The 24399-nt window shown below is 41.5% G+C and overlaps 1 protein-coding gene across 5 annotated transcripts in view; it reads right to left on the minus strand.

Moving 5' to 3' along the window:
* CYLD (CYLD lysine 63 deubiquitinase) overlaps positions 1–24399 on the minus strand; it is a 381887-nt gene that overhangs the window by 333372 nt on the left and 24116 nt on the right. The gene's annotated exons all lie outside the window — the stretch shown is intronic.

Genomic DNA, 24399 nt, shown 5'->3' on the forward strand with positions numbered 1-24399 from the left:
ATATGTAATCAGCATGTGCATTCCTTCTTCCTGGGAAATACTAATGTTTGAATTTTTATGAGTGAAAATTAGTAGTTAACCTTTCTAAGCTAGCTTTAAGGACCCTTCCACCTTCTGTAGCGAACATGCTAACCCATGGTTTAAGGTCTGTGTGCAAAATAAGTCTCATCCGAAATAGAAACATCCTGCAAAGCTCAATGGCCAAGTACACACAAGGAGCTCCCTCTCAATAACAGAACAACTGTGTAATTTGAGCGTTATGAGACTACTCACTTTTAGTTCATTCTAATACCAGCAGTTCCATTCCATAACTACTAGTATCAGGTGCAACAACAAATTCCTTCCCAGCTTGGAAAGGTTTAAAACAAGGTGCATGCACAATTTCTTATTTAAGTGCTCCAAATACCTCTCTTTCATTTTCTTCCCGCTCCAATTTGGCATTCTGTTTTTAACGATTCAGCCTTTTTGTCACATCCCTAAAGAACCCAATATTGTTTCTGAAGCGGTAAGGTAGTGCCTGGAGGAAAATAGCCTCCTCTTCAGTAACCTACTGTATTGTCAACTAAGGGGAACTGAGATGGGCACACGATTCGCCCCCAGCTATGCTAATTTGATTGATGGAAAGAACAGGTGCTCCGAAGTGAAGAACTAATGCAATTTGTTGATAAAAAACAGCCTTCTGGCTATAATTAATTGACAATGTATTTTTTTGCTTTGGAAAGGCAGTGGAAAAGAGGCTCTGCTACTGATGACACATTGAACATAAGTGATTTAAATATGAAATTCATCTTTAATAAGAGTAGGAAAGAAATTGGTTATTAGACTTAATATTGAAGATACCCACATTGTCCCCTCACTATATAGAAAATGCTTTGAGGCAGCAGTTTTCACCCTGGCTCTAAGAAACCAAACATTTCATACAGCAAGAGCTTCAGAGCCACATGCAATTTCTCAAGGGAGAGAGGTTACTCCCACTTCTGTGTAGGATATTGCAGTTCGAAAAACAAGTTGCAGAACAGAGGGCATGTTTTTGATGGCTTAGAATAGAACAAAAACAAGAGAGAGACAAAAAGTGAAACAAAATTTTGAATGACGTATGGTGTAGAACACAACATGATACGTAAGATTATGAATGATCACTTAAAAGTGCAAATATCTCATCCTCTTATCGGCAACAAAGTGCCCAGCAGACCCCAACTAACCGTTAGAAGAACTACATCACCTAATGATATGCTGATTAAAAAGGAATTGCATATTAGAAAATAGAGGGTATGTGGTTAAAAGGCTGTCAAGGCTTCTGTTGTTGAACTGTGTATAAAGCATGTGCATTTGAAGTTGATAGAATCTCCCTTGTTAATCCAGAAGACAAATGAACAATAAAAGAAAATGTATATCTTGTAAAAGTGATCATGCGGTCCATGGTTTGACCAGTCCCAGTACCAAAATGTACACTGGTGATACCATCTCAACCGTACATAAAAAAACACTACAGCACTGAAGGCAATTTAGAACAAAGAGCCTCCTATCCTGTATCAAGGCTTTTACAGGAGTTGCAGGACAGGAATTGCGAGGAACGTAAATACTTTGCTCTATCCTATTACAAACGTAGAGGTGACAGAGAAACTAGACGACTAGAATCACTGTCTAATGTGAAGCTCAATACAAGAGAGCCTGATGGACTTCATCTGGATGAAGAGCTCTTTGTAGACTTAGGGGAATTAATGCATATGTTGTAGATATTAACTTCAGTTTTTTCTATTATAAGTTGCTTTGCTCCATATTCATTTTATTTTAATTTTATCCACATCCACTGTTCTTGCATAAGAACTCTACGTATATGGATATTTTTGAACAGTCATATGATTGGATGAGGTTTTTGATGAACCAAATATTTGTTCTATCTATTAAATGGGCCTGGGTTTTGTTAATACTACACTATTATTACTACAATATTAGCCAACTGGGGATTTATTTTTAAGGATTGCATTATCTGAATGCACACTTGAGGAAAAAAAATATAAAATGATTGGTGATCTATACTGTATTTATCAGAGAAAATGTTTCATGCTGTTTATGGGCATAGTATGTGCATTAAGTCATGTCTGCTAGTTAACAGATAGTTCACATTCGATTACATGTATTTTATCTCTGTCAATGTGTGACTCTTTATAAATAGCAATTATATTTTATGTTGTTTAAATAATAGATCTCTGAATCATGAGTTGACGTAATCATGAAGTTGAAATATTTTGTTAGAAAACCTTTGATGTACTACACATTATTTGCGTTGAACTACATTTATTTCTATGTCTATGAGTGCGCATATGGTTTGGAAATGCTTCCCAAGAAAGATGATAACCAGAGTAATCAAGGATGTTCTGGGCAAAAGACATAGGCATCATTGCAGACCGCCATATTACGACTGCGTCGGTTTGGCCACTGCCAAACCACTGTGTCTCTGCACGTCCTGCCGCTTTACCGCGGTCCGCCAGACTGGAGGTTTCCACCTGCAACCCGGTGAGAGTCAAAACTGCCAAGGTTTTTCCAACTAGGAACACCGCATTTTTTTATTTTCGGTCTCACTGCCATGAAAATGCTGGCGGAAGGGTATCCCGACGAAAGGAACTTATGTTCCTGTCGCCAGGATACCCCCCCACGCACACACCCACACAATCACACACAGACACCCCGCACTCACACACGCACTCACAACATTCACCCCCATTGACATGCATACATACCAATACACATCACACACACATACACTCTCCATCACCCCACCCCCTCCCATCAACTACATACATACACAACCTCCACCCCTTCACTCATCTTCACACACCACACTCCCCAATCGTACCTCACTGCACGCACACAAACCATATACACAGACACGCACCTGCACGCACTCACACCCCCCTTACTTATTCACGCATGCGCACAACCCCAACACCCCGTCCACATGCATACACACAAGCATCACCACATTTACAGACACACATGCACAATCACTCCACTTCCCTCCCCCACATTCACGACAAGCATACACACACTCACACACACCCATTCACATACCCCCACCCCCTCCCCTTGTGGACAACACTTAACTCGTCCGTCGAAGTGCTCCTCCATGAAGGAACGGGACCCGGTAGAAGTAATTCTGTGGGCGGTCCTTTGCTGGTGTGGCGGTGCCGGCAGAGGAACCGCCTAAGCGCTATCGACCACCACAGTGAATGCCGCTGGATATTCGACCGCCAGCGGTGCAGTCTTCAGACAGCCACGGCAGTCTTCGTAAAAGACCGCCGCAGTCATAATAAGGGCCATAGTCTCTATCAACATCAATAACCCACTTTTAACTGAAAACAACTCCTGAAGTGCTGGTGTCAGTTTCAATGGAATCCTGTGACTGACTGTTTACAGTTATGAATATATGTATTGGTATTTATATAGTTCACAAACCTAGCTATGAAGCTAGTGTTCACTATGTATTATGTATACATAGTTGGGAGACTACAATATTGTTCACATCAACAGGTATTACACAATACACATCACAGTTTTAGCAGCAGTAAGATTAAATAATTTGTCCAGAATCACATCACGTTGAGTCAAGTGCCGAGGCAAGGATTTAAACCTGGGTCCCCAGGTTCACAAGGCCCCATCTCCTCCCATATGTTATGTTATAATATATAATATATATTTATATTACCTAGTGGCGACCGACAATGGGTAGTTATTGTCAGGACCATGTTTCCCATAGCAATTAGATTTTTTGGTTTGCTAATAACTTTAGCGCAGTTTGACAAATTTTCACAAACAAATGTCCCCCAAAAAATCTCATCCACTTCAGCTCCATCATGGAAAGCTTTGGAGTGATCTTTAAAGAGGGGCTGAGAAAATGGGTTGGGGGAGGGTCCTAAAACATGTTTCCTCATGCAATTTTCTGTAGAAAAGTTGGACAGCAATACATAAACAAGCATTTGCAATGCAATGAGTCTCGCGTTTGCTGGAGTTAGAGCTATTAGCGTTGTAAATTCCTACCTGGACTTCTCTTGTCACATAAATTGAAAATGAGAAGTAAAACAGTTGACATAAGCGAGCTGATTCAAAGCACCACGGCCATCATGAGCATGAGGGAGAGACAGAAAAAGAAAAAAAGGTTTGCTCACCGTCAAACATTTTGGACATTGTCCAATTATCCATGTATCGGGGCAGTCTGCAAGGCAGTAACAAAACTTTCCCAAGAAGGGGCAAATGGAAAGCATTTACCAATGATAAATGATTTTTGAAAGGCAAGTCCACAAACGTGTTTGTGCAATGGGTGTGTGCTGGGTGTGGTTAAAAGCCAACAATACTTAAAACAGGTCAAAGCGCTTGCGTGTTCGACCTAAAAACAGCTGAACGTAATCACACCAAATTTGGCAGAAAGGTTGATCTTTACCCAGAAGGTGTGTTTTTAGTGATTTGGTGTAAATCTGTTCAGTAGCTTTTGAGAAATTAAGGTTCCAATTTTATGTATATTTCAATCAGCAGAGGACCAGTGGGACCGTCAGAACAAAATATTAAATCTGAATAGCTACTGTCAACATCCACAAAAATGCCCCAGCCACGCATAGTGCTGTCACTGATTATGTCATTTCAGTTGTCATCACTAATGTTAGCAATCTTTTCATAGAAAATGTCAGGAGTGTTGTAATATATGAAGTCATAAGCAGAGCATGATGAGGGCATGAATTATATTTAATTGAGATAATAAACTCAATTTTCCAAATATACTCCTAGCCGGCAGAATTCATGAGCAGAGGGGGAGGAAGTGAGTCCTGACACCTGATATAAAAGAGGGTTGAGTGGTGGTGACTAATAACACAATAATTAAAATTGAAAATAATTTGGTTTAGAAAGTTTGAAATTGTCAATTAATCATTACTAAGAACTGTGGTCTACAGAGTTTATCAATCGCTCCCGTTCTCCCGTTCTCTCGGCAGTCCATCACTCTGATAGAGACATGTGACCTTTCCTACCCCGTTTCTGAAATCCTCCACCTTTCTCACGTCATCTTCCATCTTCAGTACCATATTTTCTCTCTCCTTCTGCATGTACATCCTGATATCTCATTTACTACAATGTTCCCTAAATACACAACCTACTGACTCATCTGTAAGCATTGCATTTTCTTTTCCTTTGGCACTGTCAATATTTCTACAGCTCTGACCCTTCTTCATGCACTTTCTCAAAGAATCACAATTACATCTAGCACATATGTGACGATTCCTCTATGCGCTCTACTCAGAGGCCAAGGACTGGGAATTCATGTAATCTGAATACGTTTATGACTTACTGGCAGGAGCTGTGTTGCACTGCCTTCAGCCTCAGCTCCAGAGCTCTTGACTATTCCCAGACATAAACAAGCCACCCAAAATCTGATCTCACCCTGGCACCTGAAGGCAACTCAGCTCATACATAGTATGCACCACACAGGAGATGTATGAAACAAAAGTACAGAAACACAACATTTAGAATAGGCCTCTAAAAACTGGGGGGCGGGCCCCTCCTGGGGGGCCTCAAGGGATCCTGGGGAGGAGGGGAGGTAGGGCAGGCTCTGTCCAAAAGAAGCATTATGCTAATAACAGGGCTTTGTTTTATGCTGGAAAAATGAGCCTCAGTAAACGGCTCTGTAATGGGCCATCACTAACATGCATTGTCATTTATATCAAAGCTGGGAGTATATGTCAAGGCTGGAGCAAACACCTTAGGCCCACTTCCAAGGGTCCAAGATTGGGGTGGCACCATTTGGCTGGGCAGAGTCCAGGTGCAGAAGCAGGGTATTTGGAAGTCTTTTATGTTCCTGAGACAGGAGGCCAGCCAGCTACCCCTTGAAATTACTCTGGGTCCAAGTGATGCAGGTCCAGTCCTTCTCACTCAGGCGGATAACAGCGGGCAGCACAGCAAGGTAGGAGTCCAGCAAAATAGCAGTCCAGCAGAGTGGCAGCCCTTCAGCAGTCATTCTTCCAGGCAGACTGTACACAGGGTTCAGAAGAACACTGAAGTGGTAGTGTCAGAGGTCCAGTACTTATACCCAGTTGGGCCTTTGAAGCGGGGGGTACTTACAAGATATGCCTCAGAAGGGCACAGTGGTCCTGCCCTTCCAGCCCCAGCTCCAGACTCACTACAGGGGGTTATGCACCCCTTAGTTTGGTGACAGCACACAGCCTGTCCTGGTGTAAGTGAGGCTGTGCCCAGCTCCTCTCTCCAGGCTCCCAGGCTGGCCCATCAAATCGCACCTAAGCTCCCATTGTGTGTGGCCTGTTAGGGGGAATACACAAAACCCAGCTGCCATCTACCCCTGATCGGGCAGCAAAAATTCCACTAGACACCAGGATTTTTTTTTATTTTTATTATTATTATTGAATATGGTGAGCGGCCCCTTGGGCAAGGGCCGCTCTCCCGGGGAGGCAATTTCATTTTAGGCCATTTCTGCCCCCCAGTGGGAGCAGATTGGCCTATTATAATTAGGCCGATCTGTCCCCAGGGGGGACAGACACCACTAAACACCAGGGATACATTTTTTGTTTATTTTTTATATGTGGGGAGCGACCCCTTAGGCAAGTGTCGCTCCCCTGAGGGCAAAATTAATTTTAGGTCATTTCTGCCCCTCTTGGGTGCAGATCAGCCTATTTTTATTAGGCCAATCTGCCCCCAAGGGGGGCAGCAACTACTAAACACCAGGGAGTTTTATTTTTTTTGCGTCAATTTCACGCAAGGGGAGCGACCCCCTAGGCAAGGGTCGTTCCCCTGGGGGGAGGAGGGAATTTATTTTAGGCCATTTCAGCCCCCTTGGGGGCAGATCGGCCTATTTTTATTAGGACTTTGGGACGATGCTGTGAAGAAAAAATCAGAATACACATCTGAAAACTAAACATCTGGGTGAGTCCAGGGTGGTGTGCTTCACATGCACCCTGCACCATTTTCTTACTATGCCCTGCAAACCTCCAACTTTGCTGGAAATCACACATTTTTTTCTCATTTTTGTGATGGAACCTTCCGGAATCTGCAGGAATCCACAAAATTCCCATCACCCAGCATTGTGTCATCTATACCGATAAAAATTATGCCCCACTTGTCAGCCTAGAAATGTTTTTTTTTTTTTTTTTCAAACCGCCCTTTTGGACCTACTTTGGTTCCCCCTCAATTTCAACATGTTTTGGCACTTCCGTGTCACAGGCACTTGGCCCACCTACACAAGTGAGGTATCATTTTTACCGGGAGACTGAGGGGAACTTTGGGTGGTAGGAAATGTTTCCCGGTGCGGTGATCTCACACAGAAATGAGGGAAAAATGTTATTTTTATTTTTAGCTAAATTTGAGGTTTGCTGAGGATTCTGGGTAAGAAAACAATGGGGTATCCACGCAAGTCATACCTCCCTGGACTCCCTCGGGTGTCTAGTTTTCAGACGTGTCTGGGTTTGGTATGTTTCCCTATATGGCTGCTGAGCCCAGGACCAAAAACACAGGTAGTTTTGTATTTCATAATTTTGATGTGTCCAGATATCCAGATAGTGTTTTGGGGCATTTCCTTTCGCAGGGACTAGGCCTACCCACACAAGTGAGGTGCCATTTTCATCAGGAGACTTGGGGGAATGTTGGATGGAAGGAAATTTTTGTCTCCTCTCAGATTTTAGACATTTCTGTCACTGAAATATGAGGAAATAGTGTTATTTTGGCCACATTTTGAGGTTTGTAAAGGATTTTGGGTAACAGAACCTGGTGAGAGCCCCACAAGACACCCCATCCTGGATTCCCCCAGGTGTCTAGTTTTGAAACATGCACAGGTTTGGTAGGTTTCCCTAGGTGCCAGCTGAGCTAAAGGCCAAAATCCACAGCTTGGCACTTTGCAAAAAACAGCTCTGTTTTCTTTCGGAAAGTGTGATGTGTCCATGTTGTGTTTTGGGGCATATCCTGTCGCAAGCACTAGGCCTACCCACACAAGTGAAGTATTATTTTTATCGGGAGACTTGGGGGAACGGTTGGTGGAATGAAATTTGTGACTCCTCCTAGATTCCAGAACTTTCTATCACTGAAATGTGAGGAAAAAGTGTTTTTTGACAAAATTCTGAGGTTCGCAAAGAATTATGGGTAATAGACCCTAATGAGAGCCCCACAAGTTACACCATCTTGGATTCCCCTAGGTGTCTTGTTTTAAAAAATGAACAGGTTTGGTAGGTTTCCTTAGATGCCGGCTGAGCTAGAGATCAAAATCCACAGCTAGGCACTTTCCAAAAAACACGTCAGTTTTTAATGTAAAAATGTGATGTGTCCATATTGCCTTTCCTGTCGCGGGCATTAGGCCTACCCACGCAAGTGAGGTACAATTTTTATCAAGAGACTTTGGGGAAAACAGAATAGCAGAACAAGTGTTCTTGCCCCTTGTCTTTCTCTACATTTTTTCCTTTCAAATGTATGACAGTGTGTAATAAAGACGTCTATTTGTAAATCACATGCTAGTATGGGGACCCCAGAATTCAGAGATGTGCAAATAACCACTGCTTCTCAACACCTTATCTTGTGCCATTTTGGAAATACAAACGTTTTCTTGATATCTATTTTTCACTCTTTATAGTTCACCAAATGAATTTCTGTATACCCAGTATAGAATGAAAACCCATTTCAAGGTGCAGCTCATTTATTGGCTCTGGGTACCTAGGGTTCTTGATAAACCTACAGGCCCTATATATCCCCGCAACCAGAAGAGTCCAGCAGACGTAACAGTATATTGCTTTCACAAATCTGACATTGCAGAAAAAAGTTACAGAGTAAAACGTGGAGAAAAATGGCTCTGTTTTTTTTAGCTCAATTTCAATATTTTTTTATTTCAGCTGTTATTTTCTGTAGGAAAACCTTGTAGGATCTACACAAATGACCCCTTGCTGAATTCAGAATGTTGTCTAATTTGCACAATTGTTTAGCTCTCTGGGGTCCAGCATTGGTTTCATACCCATTTCTATCACTAACTGGAAGGAGGCTAAAAGCATAAAAAATAGTAAAAATGGGGTATATCCCAGTAAAATGCCAAACTTGTGTTGAAAAGTGTGGTTTTCTGATTCAAGTCTGCCTGTTCCTGAAACCTGGGAAGATGGTGATTTTAGCACCACAAACCCTTTGTTGATGCCATTTTGAGGGGAAAAAAATCACAAGCCACCTTCTGCAGCCCTTTTTTCCCCCCATTTGTTTTTTTAACGAAATTTTCGCTGTATTTTGGCTGATTTCTTGGTCTCCTTCAGGGTAACCCACAAACTCTGGGTACCTCTAGAACCCCTAGGATGTTTGAAAAAAAATTACGCAAATTTGGCATGGATAGCTTATGTGGACAAAAAGTTATGAGAGCCTAAGCGTGAACTGCCCCAAATAGCCAAAAAAAGGCCTGGCACCTGAGGGGGGAAAAGGCCTGGCTACGAAGGGGTTAAGTAAAGAAAACCGTGGGGCGGCTTTTAGAAAGTTAAAAACTAAATGAAGTCTCTGGGGCTGCGGGACATAGCGAATGTACAGACTGCATGGGTCTTTTTCTTGTACGAGTGCCCCATTTCATTATTACAAAGGCACTACAGAACAAAAAGACTACAGAGTAAAAGCCTTGACTCCTCCTGGAAATGTTTCTCTGGGCTGTAATTATACCCCCCAGATGTCCTTCTTTTTAAGGGCTCATTTAACAATGAAACACCCACGCAGGACTGCTACTTTTCAACTTATCACAGGCTTTAACTACAGTTAGAAATGGTGAGTCATGTAAGAAAACGACTCGCCTACGCAAAATTGATTTTGCATAACAGATAGATTTTGCTTCTGTTTCTCTGCATGATGTTGGCCAAGAAAGAAGAGTAATTAGCCGCACTGGGCTACAATATGAACCGTGGATTTTAAACATTGCATACATACTCAACGATTGACAATTTAACTGGCATTTTGCATGAACTTCACAGAGCTAGTTCACACTGTTAAAATCGATTTGTCAAAGGCAGAGAAAACCGCAGACGTCATCAGAAGCTTTCTGCACATATAATTCGGAAACAGATTCCTTGTTTATATAGGTTGGGAGAGAAATTACAGTTTGAGTAAGTTGCTACATGTTGTTAGCCCTTGTTAAAAGTAGTCAGTGAAATACCCACAACACTATATTCAGCTTTTCATAAAACACATCCTCAATGTACCATTGACTCCCCATTAATGAGTGACACCTAACTCAAAATCTTACTTAGCTCTGTCGGAGTTCAGTGGAATGCAGATAACACAGACGTAAAGAACTCAAACCCCACGTACGAGCAAGCAGAAACCACTAAGAAACTAGGATAAAACGTTCATGAATAAAACTATTTATGGCTTTGTTATAATGGAATTCAGTGAAACACCATGTATGGCTATGGAGATGTGATGAACTTCAAACATTTTTACACCAGAGGGCATTCAGCAGGACCAAGATCAGGACGGCCCTAAACAATTAATTTGCCAGATCATCCAACATGTGAATATTTAACATTGTAGCAAAAGGAATATTCACATTTCCAGGTCACTCAAGTGGGAGGCTGCTCAGTCAAAGGCCGTGCGCAATGAGGGTGGTAATTAAGTATATCTTAAAAATAAATACAATTTACTGAAAAAAACAGAATTATGATTCTAATGCAAACACATAAAATGAACGAAATTCGTCAATTATACTGACAAATTTAAACACAAATACTCCATATCTTGCCCAACAATTTGCCAACCGTACATAAAAAAAGAAAAGAGCAAGACTCGCCAGGCAGCATTACAGGGAGTGCAGAATTATTAGGCAAATGAGTATTTTGACCACATCATCCTCTTTATGCATGTTGTCTTACTCCAAGCTGTATAGGCTCGAAAGCCTACTACCAATTAAGCATATTAGGTGATGTGCATCTCTGTAATGAGAAGGGGTGTGGTCTAATGACATCAACACCCTATATCAGGTGTGCATAATTATTAGGCAACTTCCTTTCCTTTGGCAAAATGGGTCAAAAGAAGGACTTGACAGGCTCAGAAAAGTCAAAAATAGTGAGATATCTTGCAGAGGGATGCAGCACTCTTAAAATTGCAAAGCTTCTGAAGCGTGATCATCGAACAATCAAGCGTTTCATTCAAAATAGTCAACAGGGTCGCAAGAAGCGTGTGGAAAAACCAAGGCGCAAAATAACTGCCCATGAACTGAGAAAAGTCAAGCGTGCAGCTGCCACGATGCCACTTGCCACCAGTTTGGCCATATTTCAGAGCTGCAACATCACTGGAGTGCCCAAAAGCACAAGGTGTGTAATACTCAGAGACATGGCCAAGGTAAGAAAGGCTGAAAGACGACCACCACTGAACAAGACACACAAGCTGAAACGTCAAGACTGGGCCAAGAAATATCTCAAGACTGATTTTTCTAAGGTTTTATGGACTGATGAAATGAGAGTGAGTCTTGATGGGCCAGATGGATGGGCCCGTGGCTGGATTGGTAAAGGGCAGAGAGCTCCAGTCCAACTCAGACGCCAGCAAGGTGGAGGTGGAGTACTGGTTTGGGCTGGTATCATCAAAGATGAGCTTGTGGTGCCTTTTCGGGTTGAGGATGGAGTCAAGCTCAACTCCCAGTCCTACTGCCAGTTCCTGGAAGACACCTTCTTCAAGCAGTGGTACAGGAAGAAGTCTGCATCCTTCAAGAAAAACATGATTTTCATGCAGGACAATGCTCCATCACACGCGTCCAAGTACTCCACAGCGTGGCTGGCAAGAAAGGGTATAAAAGAAGGAAATCTAATGACATGGCCTCCTTGTTCACCTGATCTGAACCCCATTGAGAACCTGTGGTCCATCATCAAATGTGAGATTTACAAGGAGGGAAAACAGTACACCTCTCTGAACAGTGTCTGGGAGGCTGTGGTTGCTGCTGCACGCAATGTTGATGGTGAACAGATCAAAACACTGACAGAATCCATGGATGGCAGGCTTTTGAGTGTCCTTGCAAAGAAAGGTGGCTATATTGGTCACTGATTTGTTTTTGTTTTGTTTTTGAATGTCAGAAATGTATATTTGTGAATGTTGAGATGTTATATTGGTTTCACTGGTAATGATAAATAATTGAAATGGGTATATATTTTTTTTTGTTAAGTTGCCTAATAATTATGCACAGTGATAGTCACCTGCACACACAGATATCCCCCTAACATAGCTAAAACTAAAAACAAACTAAAAACTACTTCCAAAAATATTCAGTTTTGATATTAATGAGTTTTTTGGGTTCATTGAGAACATGGTTGTTGTTCAATAATAAAATTAATCCTCAAAAATACAACTTGCCTAATAATTCTGCACTCCCTGTACTTCTGGTGCGGGTTGTGTGACTTCATAGTAATATCTGTACAATGTCAGTCCTTTTACGCATTTGAGCCAGAACCATAACTCAGGTTTGAACAGTTTTGGTTGTTTTTTAAACCAGTGAATATATTTAAAGTCTGTATGTGTGCGTTTGAGTGAGTGTGTGTGTTTTAAATGAAAAGATAAAAAATAAGGCAACATTACACGATTAAAATAGTTCGTTTCGCCTTCCATCACCTTGCTCTGGTTATACACACCCACACATAGGAGCCGGTTTTGTGTTAGTAAAAAGAAGCTTTATTTCCACAACTACCCTGAGTAGTTGTCTCTTTTCCCGCCCAGCTCCAACTCTCCCTTTTCAAACCACAATAACATTAGTGTTCTGCATTCCATATTCCCTTCAGAGAACCTTGCTCGGCTCTCAATAATACGTATGCATAAGCTTGGCAAAGCATAAAACATAACACACCTCATGAAAAATGAAAGCATTGCTGTCCGAAAATCTAAGCTTTTCTAAACAGGTCTGTGTATTTTGAGGAAGATGACTAATAAACTCGAAATGCCAGCTCGTATAATCACACCAAATGTGTCATGCACTTTATATTGAGAAGCCTGCTCACTTGCCTTGCCCACGGGAGGGAGGGGATCATGCGTCAGACACCGAGTTCAGCGGCTGTTCTCAGGAAACACTTTCGTTCTTAGAAGTGTAGGGGTTTACCGGATCGTTTTACAGTAAGGTTATTTTCCTCTAATAAAATCGCCGAATAGCAGCAGGTACGCAAATTGCAGGCAAATCCTCGGGTTTCCATTTCTACAAACGTCATTACAGTCAATTAAATGTCACAAGTAGTGGCTACTGATTGTTATCTTTTTCGCCATAACACTTCTCTGTGTTTTATATAAAAATAGAAGTAAAAAGCTAACTTACAAATAACGCATCCCGACTTCTATAGTCTGGGGCACAAGGAAGTAGCATCACAAAAACTATTTTGTCATGTGAGTAAACATTCAGAGATACGGCTGTAAAGTCACCCTGACTGAGAAAGCAAACATGATTGATGACGCATGACCTCCATGCCCCGCTTCCGTTGTCGGGAACGGTGTGTCCTTGTTATATAATTGTTAATGCAGTGTTATACTTAGATATGGCAACGGCGTGCTGTTGTAATATGTGCAGAGTATGTCTTATAATGAGAACTATTCACACAATGTTTTCTCCTTTTCAAGAGACTCCCATTTAACTTGCATTACTGTTCCCCGTGTCTGCCCTTATCGGAGGCCTTATATTACACCGGTATTTATCCTAAATTACTGTGTTTCGCTTCCCCACCTCCTTCTCATCCCTACTGTTCTACAATGGTTTGCTCCTTACAGTGTGCATTCAAAAACTCGAAACATCTCAGACCGTGTGGAATACAAGCAGATGACAGGATATTGGTGGTGTCTTTTTCAATGAAGTGATTCTTCTAGTTAGCCAGTGCCTTCCTCCAATACTCCAGATTAAACACTATGTTTATCTGTTTTTTAATCTCTGCTTGAATGGAAAATATTCTTAGCTGTTAGGGCCATGGAGGCGAGGATTGTGCTGCTCTCTCCCCTTGCTTTATTGACTATAACTGGCACTACAGCCCTTCTCAGAAAACAACACACTACGGGAAAAGGTAGTCCACAACAACCAATAGCATGCCATCTCTGTATATATTCCTTCCTGTTTAGGCTCCCATCCTCTTCCTGACAACTTCGTTTTTCTACTAGTAGAGTTTAATACTACAGTTCCTAAGCTTTATATCACAATACGTGTATACCTTACAGAGTAGTACTATTACTTAAATGAATGATTACAAAGTATTTAAATCTATACAAATCTATCACTCTCACAGGAGACCTTAAATCATACTTACTCATTTAGCTTCTTTGGATTTGGGTCAAACAGATATGCCTGTATATCATCTGTCAGTTGAGATCATCCTTGCCTACGTGTCCTTAATAGTAATGAAAACGTGCGGTAACATTAGCTAGGACATTTTATATTCTCCAGCAAAACAGGAGGGACAGAGTACGCTAGTTTAAAATTAATGGATTACTAATGAAGCCACTCTTTTCACTGGCTTAAAATAGAACAATTTGGAAATAGAATCAGATGACCAGTCTGCCGTCTTTATGACATCCTAGAACTGAGCATCCAGAGAGAACGCCTTGGATGCCATAACACCTCTGAGTGCGAACCAATCTAGATATGCCTACCCCCTCTTTCTGCAATATTCATTTAGCCCATCTGGCTATGGCGGGGGAGGACACTGTCTTGAAAGGCCTTTTATGGTCATGAGCAATTGCTTAACTTCTGGATGTCCTCTGTCATGGCTTCATAACCCTTAATACATTTGGCCTGTCATATTGTCAGGGATTATTTAAATTTAGGGAAATAAATAACACTGGTATTGGAGTTATTTCCTTCTGAAAATTAAAAATGTGACTCCATGTTGGGTGTACATCTACCTGAAAGACCAACGGTTACAACATCCAAAGCTCTTTTTTTCCTAACAAATGTTATAAGGTTTTAGCTAATAGACAAGGTTGTGCTGGTCAATAATTATATACGGGATATTGAAATCAGCATGCCCATTAACATGAACAAGTAACTTACCCATTCTATCCCACATTTCCCGCAACACCTTTATTATCAATCATGTGAGCCATTTCCCGGATTTCCAGTTCCATAGCTCCAAATTTCTTCATCAAGACATGAGCTGACAGGGTGAACAGGTTCCCAAACAATACCCCTTTAATCTGCCCACTTCTGCCAAACTGCCTAAAAATGTAAAGTGCTTTTGGGAACATCCCCTTGCCAGATATACCACAACTTTTATCCCCATGCAATGATCAACATCTCTTTTTCACACCGCAAGAGAGGAGAGGGCTGCCCCGACTACGTCCCTTTTAGCAAGTGTTAGGGCCGAAGGAGTAGTCGTTTTTATCTGGTTTTATCTGTGTCCCCCCCGCATGACCTCTGTACTGTAGAGGAGGATAAGTATGAGGTCCAGTGGGATAGTCTATGAGAGGACCTCTCACGGGCAGGCGATCCAGCGTTGTGCAGCTCCATACTGGATGAATGAAGGTATCCTCCTTTGCCCTGCAGCGGAGACATGTCAGTGACGCGCTCATACCCACACACCACAGATGGTGTCTCGTATGGTAAGCCCTGTGAATGTAATTTAGTATCAAGCAGAGGCAGGAGAAAGAAATTGCTGCCTCACAAGACACCACCAAAGCCCAGTCCAAAAGCAGTGAGGATAGAGGGCACCCCTTTCGCTTCCCTCTATGAATCGGGAATGGATGTGATAAGGAATTAGCAACCATAACTGTCGCTAATAAGTCGGCATACAATAGATGGACATAGGAGAGGAATTTGGGTCAAAATTCAGCCTCTGGAGAAGAACAAATAGGTAATCCCAGCTGAAAGAATCAAATGCCCTATCACTATCCACCAGGAACACAGCCACAGGCCTCCTCAGGCAATCTGCAATGGCCAAGGCATTGTAAACATGTCATTTTAACATAGAAGAGTGGGTAAACTGAGAAATGGCCCGCGCACTCACCCACCTGTCTGATGTGTAGTCTTTACTTTGCTGTTGGCCTTTTATTACGATTTGTACCCAGTATAAATGGTTCTTTGTAACTCATGATGTTTATGTTAGATTAGTTAGTGACTCATCAGGAAGAAAACCTATGTATTATATGTTTTTAAATATTCGTCTCTTTATTGCTCTTTGGCAGGTAACTAGAGGGATATGCGCATGCATGTTTGGACGCATTATTTACTGGAGTTTGATGATGTCTGCACTGATCTATAAACAGTAATTGGTGAAAACACTTATTTGTTTGTATGTAAATTCAGATTTGGTAAGTTTACCTTTTTATATTCCTTCTATGTAAATTTGAGAACTGGAGGCCACCCGGATGGTGTTGAGATTTTATTGAGTGGCATTGTGTGTCGAAGTGATTGACACACACACAGATGTTTATGATTACTTTCTCTACTGTTGGGTGATATGGTGTTTATCTGCAACGTGTTTTTCTCTGGGGTTTATTTGTTCTTATTTCAGGCTTTTTTCATCTTCAGTTTTTGACTTGTTTTCTCATTATTTGTTGGTTGGGTTTGGGTGACATCTTGTCTCATTTTGTGAATTACGTAGTCAGTATTACCTTCTTGTAATATAATTTGGTGTGGTAACTGATCTCAATAAACATTATACAGACTACTCATATCTCTGTACATTATGGTTTTTTTCAATTCTTATGTCTTTCTTTCTTTATTGTTTTGATCTTTCAGTCATTTTCTGTCACTTTTTTAGCCCTGAAGAAGCAGAGATTCCGCTAAACACATGTTGGCTACTTCAGTTCTAAGACTGTGCATCATCAAATTATTAAGGCATCAATTCACTGGTATTTTTATGGAAATATATTTGCACAGAGACTGGAAGAGCGCTTGTGGATGCAAGTGATTGAGCATTTGTGCCTGAGTGTGAATTTCAGTGTTTCTTTCGGTGAGCGCACAGCGCTGCGTGCAAGGAATTCAAAGTTTTCTCAAAGGAAAGCTGTCTCAGTTTATACATAATTACCCTGTTTTATAGAGTTACTGGGCTTACCACCTGTTTTTCCCATATCATGAGTTGGATCCTCAGTCAGTTTCGTTTTGTTTTGCCCAGATCTTTGTAAATGCTTGGATTTTGAGTCATTACAGTGTTAAATGACAAACCGCAAATCCCAGAATGCAAAGTGTGCTTTGCTAACAGGTTCAGACTGACTGAAGGTGTCATACGTAACACAGGATCATTTAGCAGATGCCTGTGCAGCATGCTTTCATAGAAGGGGTGGGAGTAAAGCATTCACATGGTGCATCTTTCATTAATTCCCTCCCCTCAGAATGAGACAGGCAGTGTAGGTCACACAGCCCGCTGCTCCTCCTTCCACATGAGCCAAGCACTTCTAGTTCCGGGAAAAGAGGTTCCTCGGAGCAGATCAGAGTTAGAGACAAGAATATATACATTATTGCCCGGAAAGTTTGTAACTTATGAAAGCGACAACAGAGTTAAACTGGTTTGTTTACTTTACAGTACATATATGTAGAGCTGGACAGGCCAGGCCAACAAATTACCAGGGCAAGACAGAGCCGAGCAAAGGGTCTGGATCAGCTCTTAGAGCCCATGCCCGAGCCAAGCTCTGAAAATGTTTACTGTGTAAATCTAAAAAAAGAACAAGTAAAACAGAGGAGAGGTAACCTACAACATTTAAATAATAAACAAAACAGCAGAAGGGTTTGGGGGAGTGAAGCAAGATGGGCGAAGACGGTGGGAAAACGCATTGAGAGGGGTGAGTGGCGTTGGTTGAAACAGGAAGGAAGGAGAAGGACTGAAACCAGTGCAGGGGTTGCAAGATGACTGTAGAGACACCTATCCAATGAAAATCATGTTGAAAAGTAACAAAACAGTACCTGCAGTCACTGGAAGGACACTACCCACCGGAACAGTACTTGGTCCAGACTCCATGGCAGGACAAAAATGACTTGAATCAGAGAAAAGAAAAGACAGAGGTGAGGAGGAAGGAAATGGGAGTGATGTGAGAGCCACATACGAGCCAGCCAATGGTAAGTAAAGGGATGTAGGAGCCATGTAGGAACTAGCCAATGGTAGGTAAGGGCTGGACAAAATCAACTGGACCACTCACTATGGCAAGTTTTATTTTATGAGGTTGAGCTATTTTTAGATTCCATTACACCCTTCTGGCACAAAGAACAGGTGTTCTGTTCAGTCAGAAACTGAATTAGCAATTAAGATGCCTTTAAATCTTATTCTTGTCACATTTGCTCTGTGATCAGAGACAAAGGTCAAAAGTCAATTTGTCTTCTTGCAATGTAAATACTTATCCTTGTGACTGCAGAGTTCCAGGATTTTGTAAGGTGAACTGTCTGACCTATGTGAAATGAAAGGCTTTTGGTATCAGGTTTTTCCTAATGCACAAGATTTATATAAATAAGTCAACTTTACAAACATTTCTAAATATATTTCAGTAGCTTTGAAAGACCATTTATTCTACTTCTGTGTGATGAAAAAAATATTTTAATAGAATGAAAAAAGTCAGAACACTTTTGTGACAGATCGAACAATATACAAATGATGACGAGATATGCGTTTAGTTTATGGTGGGATTTATTCTAAGATTAAGGTCGAATACAAAAAAAACTTGAAGTATATAACCAGGCGGGCGGGGTTTCCTTAGGGTTTTCGGTGTTGTTGTTCAGTTTCCTGTATTGTTGATTTAGTCTCAATGTTTCTTGTTTCTTTTCCAGGGTGACTTCTGGCGGGTCCCCTCAGGTGGATTCCCGGAAACCGGAAAACAAAGGAAAACAACACCCGGGTAAGTATGGGGTTTAACCAAGGTTATTTCAGTCTTTCTCTGCAGTCTTGTCTGGGTATGGGTAGGAATGATAAGGAGGGGTGGGTGTCTGTGCGGAGTTGGGGAATAAGTGCTCTCAATCTCTAGTTATAGATTTGTGGGGTGCTCATATGTGCTCGTTATCGTGCCCCTTTCGGTTCCCTCCCTTTCCTCCTCTATATTCCCTTTCCCCCCCCCCTCCCTAGTCTGATATGGCCTTTGTTTTGGTCCACAAGGACCGTACCTTGGTGAGCCACGACCCTCCTGGGTCGTGGCTGGCGTTGCGGCGTTCCTCTGCTGCGGTTTCTTCTCCTGCGGTCTTTTCTGAGGTCTCCCTCTCCTGGGCTCTCCTCTCCTGCTCCTCCGGTCTCCTCTCCTGGGCACTCCTCTCCTGCTCCTTCTCCTGGGCTCTCCTCTCCTGCTCCTTCTCCTGGGCTCTCCTCTCCTGCTCCTTCTCCTGGGCTCTCCTCTCCTGGGCTCTCCTCTCCTGCACCTTCTCCTGGGTTCTCCCTCCTGCTCCTTCTCCTGGGCTCTCCTCTCCTGCTCCTCTGGTCTCTTCTCCTGCTCCTCCGGTCTCTTCTCCTCGGCTCTCCTCTCCTGCCCCTCCTTCCTTGTTCCGGTGCCGTCTTCCCTTTTTTTTACGCCGCGCCGGGAAATCCATCCGGTTTCCCAGGCAACGGCCCTCCCCCTGCCTCGCTCGTATCGCGTCGCCCCGGCAACGGGGAGACGCGGACATGACGTATCGGCCTGGTCCGATACGTCATGTCGAGCCGCAGCTGCCGGGGACGCCCGGTCACAACTTTACTTGGTGATGTGCAAATGATAAATGTTTTCTGAAACCCAATTTTCACAGATTGTTAATACACTATATAGTTTTATCAGTAAAGATGCAAGTTAGCGGGAAGGGTTTTGGACATTTCTCGGAAATTTACTGTCTGTAAATGACAGAGCGTTACCACATCATGCTTTAGTAATATATTTATTATAAGTGAGTGTTTAAACATAAACTGAGAAACACTCCTGCCCTGATGGCAAAGCTATTAGTAAACTAAGAGGCAAGTCATGCATGGATGATGTGTACCCTATATGTGGGCTAGATTATACATGGGGCAAACGTTTAGTGTATTTAATCAAACAAAAGAGGGTTTTTTGTTTGTTTTTTACAGCAGAAATGCTGAACTCACATATTTGAAGGTACTCTCATATGTGAGAATGTAGAAAAAGGAGCCTGTAAAATACAATATTTGCCTAGGATCACACAATTTGAGACCTGTTTCCGGGTCAAGTACATTACAGTTAGGTCGAGTAGATTACTCAAGCTACTCGACCTGCAGGTCTAGTAACATTTTAATGATTTTTCTAGGCATGTAGGTAAACGTAATTGGCGGGCTCTGAGCCCCTTTTAAGATTTTTTACTAATTTAAATACATGAAATTTTTCAAGCACAGTGCAAGTGCTGTGCAGGCGAAACCTAAAATGTGCTCCACCCCAGTGCGTAATGAAATGGGAGTTTTTTTTGGTGTTCATACCTTCCACATGGATAGAAGCTTCAAAGTCCTATAGATTAATGAAAAGAGTCATACCTTGAAGGAATGAAAATACGCCGAAGACTGAAAAATCTGAATCCTCAGTGAATGAGCAGATACGTTCAAGGGACACTAGGGAGTCAGATTTTGGTCGAAAGTAGTTTTAAAATATAAACACACAAATAACAACAAACAGAGTGGCTGTGTAAAGATGGTGCACACTTCCAGGGTTTTAAGCTAGCATGTAAATAGAAAGTCCATGGCGGTAAAGTCTCTGTTGAAGGACGGAGTGCCCAAGTGGTTTGTCACCCAGCCACAGGGTGCGAAGGTTGTCGCCTGAAAAGGCCACAGTCTGTGTATAAGAAGAAAAGAAACAACGGCACATCACAGGTGTGTGAAGATTTCACTTTATTCCTCTATGTCGTCTCGGAAAAACAGATCCTTTGTTTCAGTAAGGCAGAAGTAAGTTTGATGTCAAAGAGCCAATACATTCGGAAAACAACAGCCGACACGTGTTTCGTCAAACCTGACTTTTTCAAGGCTCCAACTTTTAAAATTATCAGATTGCGTGGTAAATATCCGAGGTCAATGAAGTTTGCAAGATAGCACGGCATGAGTTAAATAGCTTCAGAAGCGACACCGTCAGCAGCACGTTAACATCCACTTTATTTGCTACCGAGCTCAGACTTACCATGGTCCTCGGCCAAGCTATTTAACTCATGTCATGCATGGGGTAGAATGGAGTGGAGTAAATTGGAGCAGACTGGAGTGGGGTGAAGTAGACTGCAGTAGAATGGAGTGAAGTGGGTCAGATTACAGTAGAGTGCTGTGGATTAAATTGCAGTGGGGTAGAGTGGGATAGATTAGGGTGGAGCTGAGTGGCGTAGACTGCGGTAAATGGGAGTGTAGTGGGGTAGACTGAAGGGTAATGAGGTAGAGTGGGGACCCAGTGGAATACATTTAAGAATAAAAACACAGGCACAGGTTTTAAGGAGAAATTGATTAACTGCAGCACTGCCCAAAATTGAGGCACTTTAAAAAGCCACATACTTTGTGTTTGAAAAGGCATGGATGTGTACAAAAACGTTATGCTGCTTAGTGGCAGCCTGGCCTGAAGCATGTGACTGGACTGCTTGAAGAATGAAAAAGGTAACCTGAATCATAGGGCAAGCATGAAATCAATTGGTACTAGGCCCATGCTCCGGAAAAATAAAAGGAAGTGATTTGCAACATATATTGGCCAATTGGGAGGCAGCCAAAAAGAATGACAAGTACGCCAACAAATGGTAAATAACTGGCGGGCTCCAAGCCCTTTTTTCTGTATACAACACTTATGCAGCAACAGCACATGTGCGCTATTAGACAAGAGCTTAAATGGGCCAATGGGACAGACCTTACTACCAATCAAAGATGGGAAATGTAGTTTAATGAAGAAGCATGTTTCATTAAAATACGGGTCATACATTTAAAAAAAAAGTGGATTTGGAATGAGAAGTGTGGACCCTGGTGTAGAAACGGTCACATGGTAAAGAAGGGTAAGGGGCAGAACTTAATTACAATCAGCGATGGGAAATGTAGAATGTGGTCTAAAGCATTTTGTGTCCCTATGATAAATTATATATCGGAAAAAACAAACAATAAAGTCCGTCATGGGAACATAGAACAAAGATCTCACATCAGATGCAACAAATAAACTGCCCCTTTAGTGAATCATTTTGAATCGCACTCTTATGGTGCAGATGACATCAGGAGGACTGTACATGGCGTAATCACCTTAAATCATAGAGGGGGTGATTTGGAAGCTGTATCATTTAAGAGAGGTGAGCGTAATCCTTCTGTTTAACACTGTTATAACAGGAATAAACAAGATCTCTGAAATATAGATAATATGACTTTCAGGGTCATGTTTGTCCTGTGTTTGGTTTCAGATTATCCCCGATGTTTTTCCCCTGTAGTGTACTTTTATCCAATTTCTGTCAGTTCGTGTTGGATTTCCTCATTTTCATTGCATTTGCAGTAATTCTAAGGTATACCTTTTTTCCTCCCAAATATTGCAGAGAAACAGATTCTCTCTCAAAGTCTCATATTTAGATGATTTCGAGACAAAAGTGGCTCTGACAAGGTGGTTTCTGATATTTTGATTATTTTGCAATACCAAAAGAGGTCTCTAGGATTTGCATTCTAGGTTAGGTAAAATGTGCCAATTTCGGTTGATTTTTCTTTTAAAATGGTTTGTGCTTTGGTAGAAAGAGGAAATGCAGATACTTTTGTTGGACTATTTCTTATATTGTTTTTCAAGTACAAATTCCCATGGAGTAAACCAAAGGTGTTCATAAGGCATTTTTGATGAGGTTTTTTGGATACCCTTTCTCCAAAAATGTGTGTTGACAAACTACCTGCATAATAGAAATAATCATCTTTGGTGGTGTTTTGCTTTACTAATGACCGAGCTGACACTCATGCACTGACATAAATCTCTCGAATGTGCTTCTGAATCCAAAGAAGACATTTATTATCTCACTTCGCAAGGCTCCTAAAAGGAGATTAGCATGCTGAAAGCACACGTTTAAGAATGGTCACAGCAATTAAATGAAAACATGTACAAATTATTCTCCACTGCAATATACACAGCAAATATATGTATCTATATTATAATGCAAACCAAATAATGAATTAAAAAATATGCATCACCATGAGGCAAGGGCCCAACTGCTTCATCTCCCTCCTATTCAGCATCAGATCACTAGATCCCAGAATCGATCGAGGAGAGAGAGATCAATTATCCTCCCGAGAAGGATGACAAACCCCAGCGTCCTGGGTATGCCTGAGATCTACAAACACTCTCAGTCCCCGGTCCACCTGGTCTAGGCCTCTTATACTTTGAACAAACAAGATAGGAAAATTCTAGAACCTCCCTCTCTCTGCAAAAGTTTATTTATTTTAAAAAAAAATGCTGATTGCTTTAGGCCAGCTTTGAAACTAACACGTCAGGACTTGGCTACAATCCCAACGCAAAACAAGACCGTTGCCTGCCATCTTAGTACATTCTTATCAGCCTAAATCCTTGGTGGGAAAGATCACGAAAAAATAAAAACGTGCACATTGTACAATGTTGATAACTACTTACAGCTTTTAACGTAGCAATGGCTAATGCTAAAATAAAGTCAATAGGCAAAATGAAGCTGGTGGTCGCTAACGTGATGGTGTGCTGCTAGGCTAAGTGCAACATGGAGTCAGTGGTCAAAACTCACATATCATTACAGGTGGAACAGTTATGGCAAATGTGTAGAAATTGCCCATAACGCAGATTGTCTCATACGCTTCTGGGATGGAAGCTATTGTAACTAAAAGAAATAATTTGTCCGTAGGTTTTATGTCCAGGAAAGTGCACAGAGTATTGTTATGCACAAAATATTGGTACCCAGAACATAGAGAGGTGCTTTTCCTTTTAACAAGCTTAACTTGGTGTCTGGTATTCTGTGGCTGAATCATTCAAAAAAGATGATTTATGAAAGAATCATCACCTGTTCAAATACAAAATATATCATCAATATATCTTATCCAAAGGGAACAATGCTCAAGAAATGGTTTGTCATTATATACAAATCTTTCCTCAGATTGAGCCACAAAAAGTATGGCTGTCTCTGGAGCAAACAATACTCCATAGCAAGGCTACTAACTTGCAAAAAGAATTTGTGGTTAAACAGGAAGCAAAAGTCCTTTTAGAGCGGTTTTAGCAAAAGCTATAATGAACTGACTGGGTAGATGGTGTGGCCATGTTTTTTTATCCAACTAAATTCTATCACTTCTAGAGCTTAATCCTGAGGAATATTAGTATAAAGGAAGGAGTTCCACTTTATTAATTAAGTGGTATCATGAATAAATGATTTCTCTTCAGGTATAAATGAATACAGAAAGGTATCCATGTACTTGGAGAGAGGTTCCAACATAGAATTACAGCCAGATATAATTGGTCGAACTAGAGGATGTTGAAGTTCTTTATTAACTTTTGGGAGGAAATACAGAACCATAATGCAGGGTGACCTATTTTTAAGAAACTGAAATTCTTTGGCTCAAATAAATC

The sequence above is a fragment of the Pleurodeles waltl genome, chromosome 12 (genome assembly GCF_031143425.1).
Source record: "Pleurodeles waltl isolate 20211129_DDA chromosome 12, aPleWal1.hap1.20221129, whole genome shotgun sequence".
In the NCBI taxonomy this organism is placed as follows: Eukaryota; Metazoa; Chordata; class Amphibia; order Caudata; family Salamandridae; genus Pleurodeles; species Pleurodeles waltl.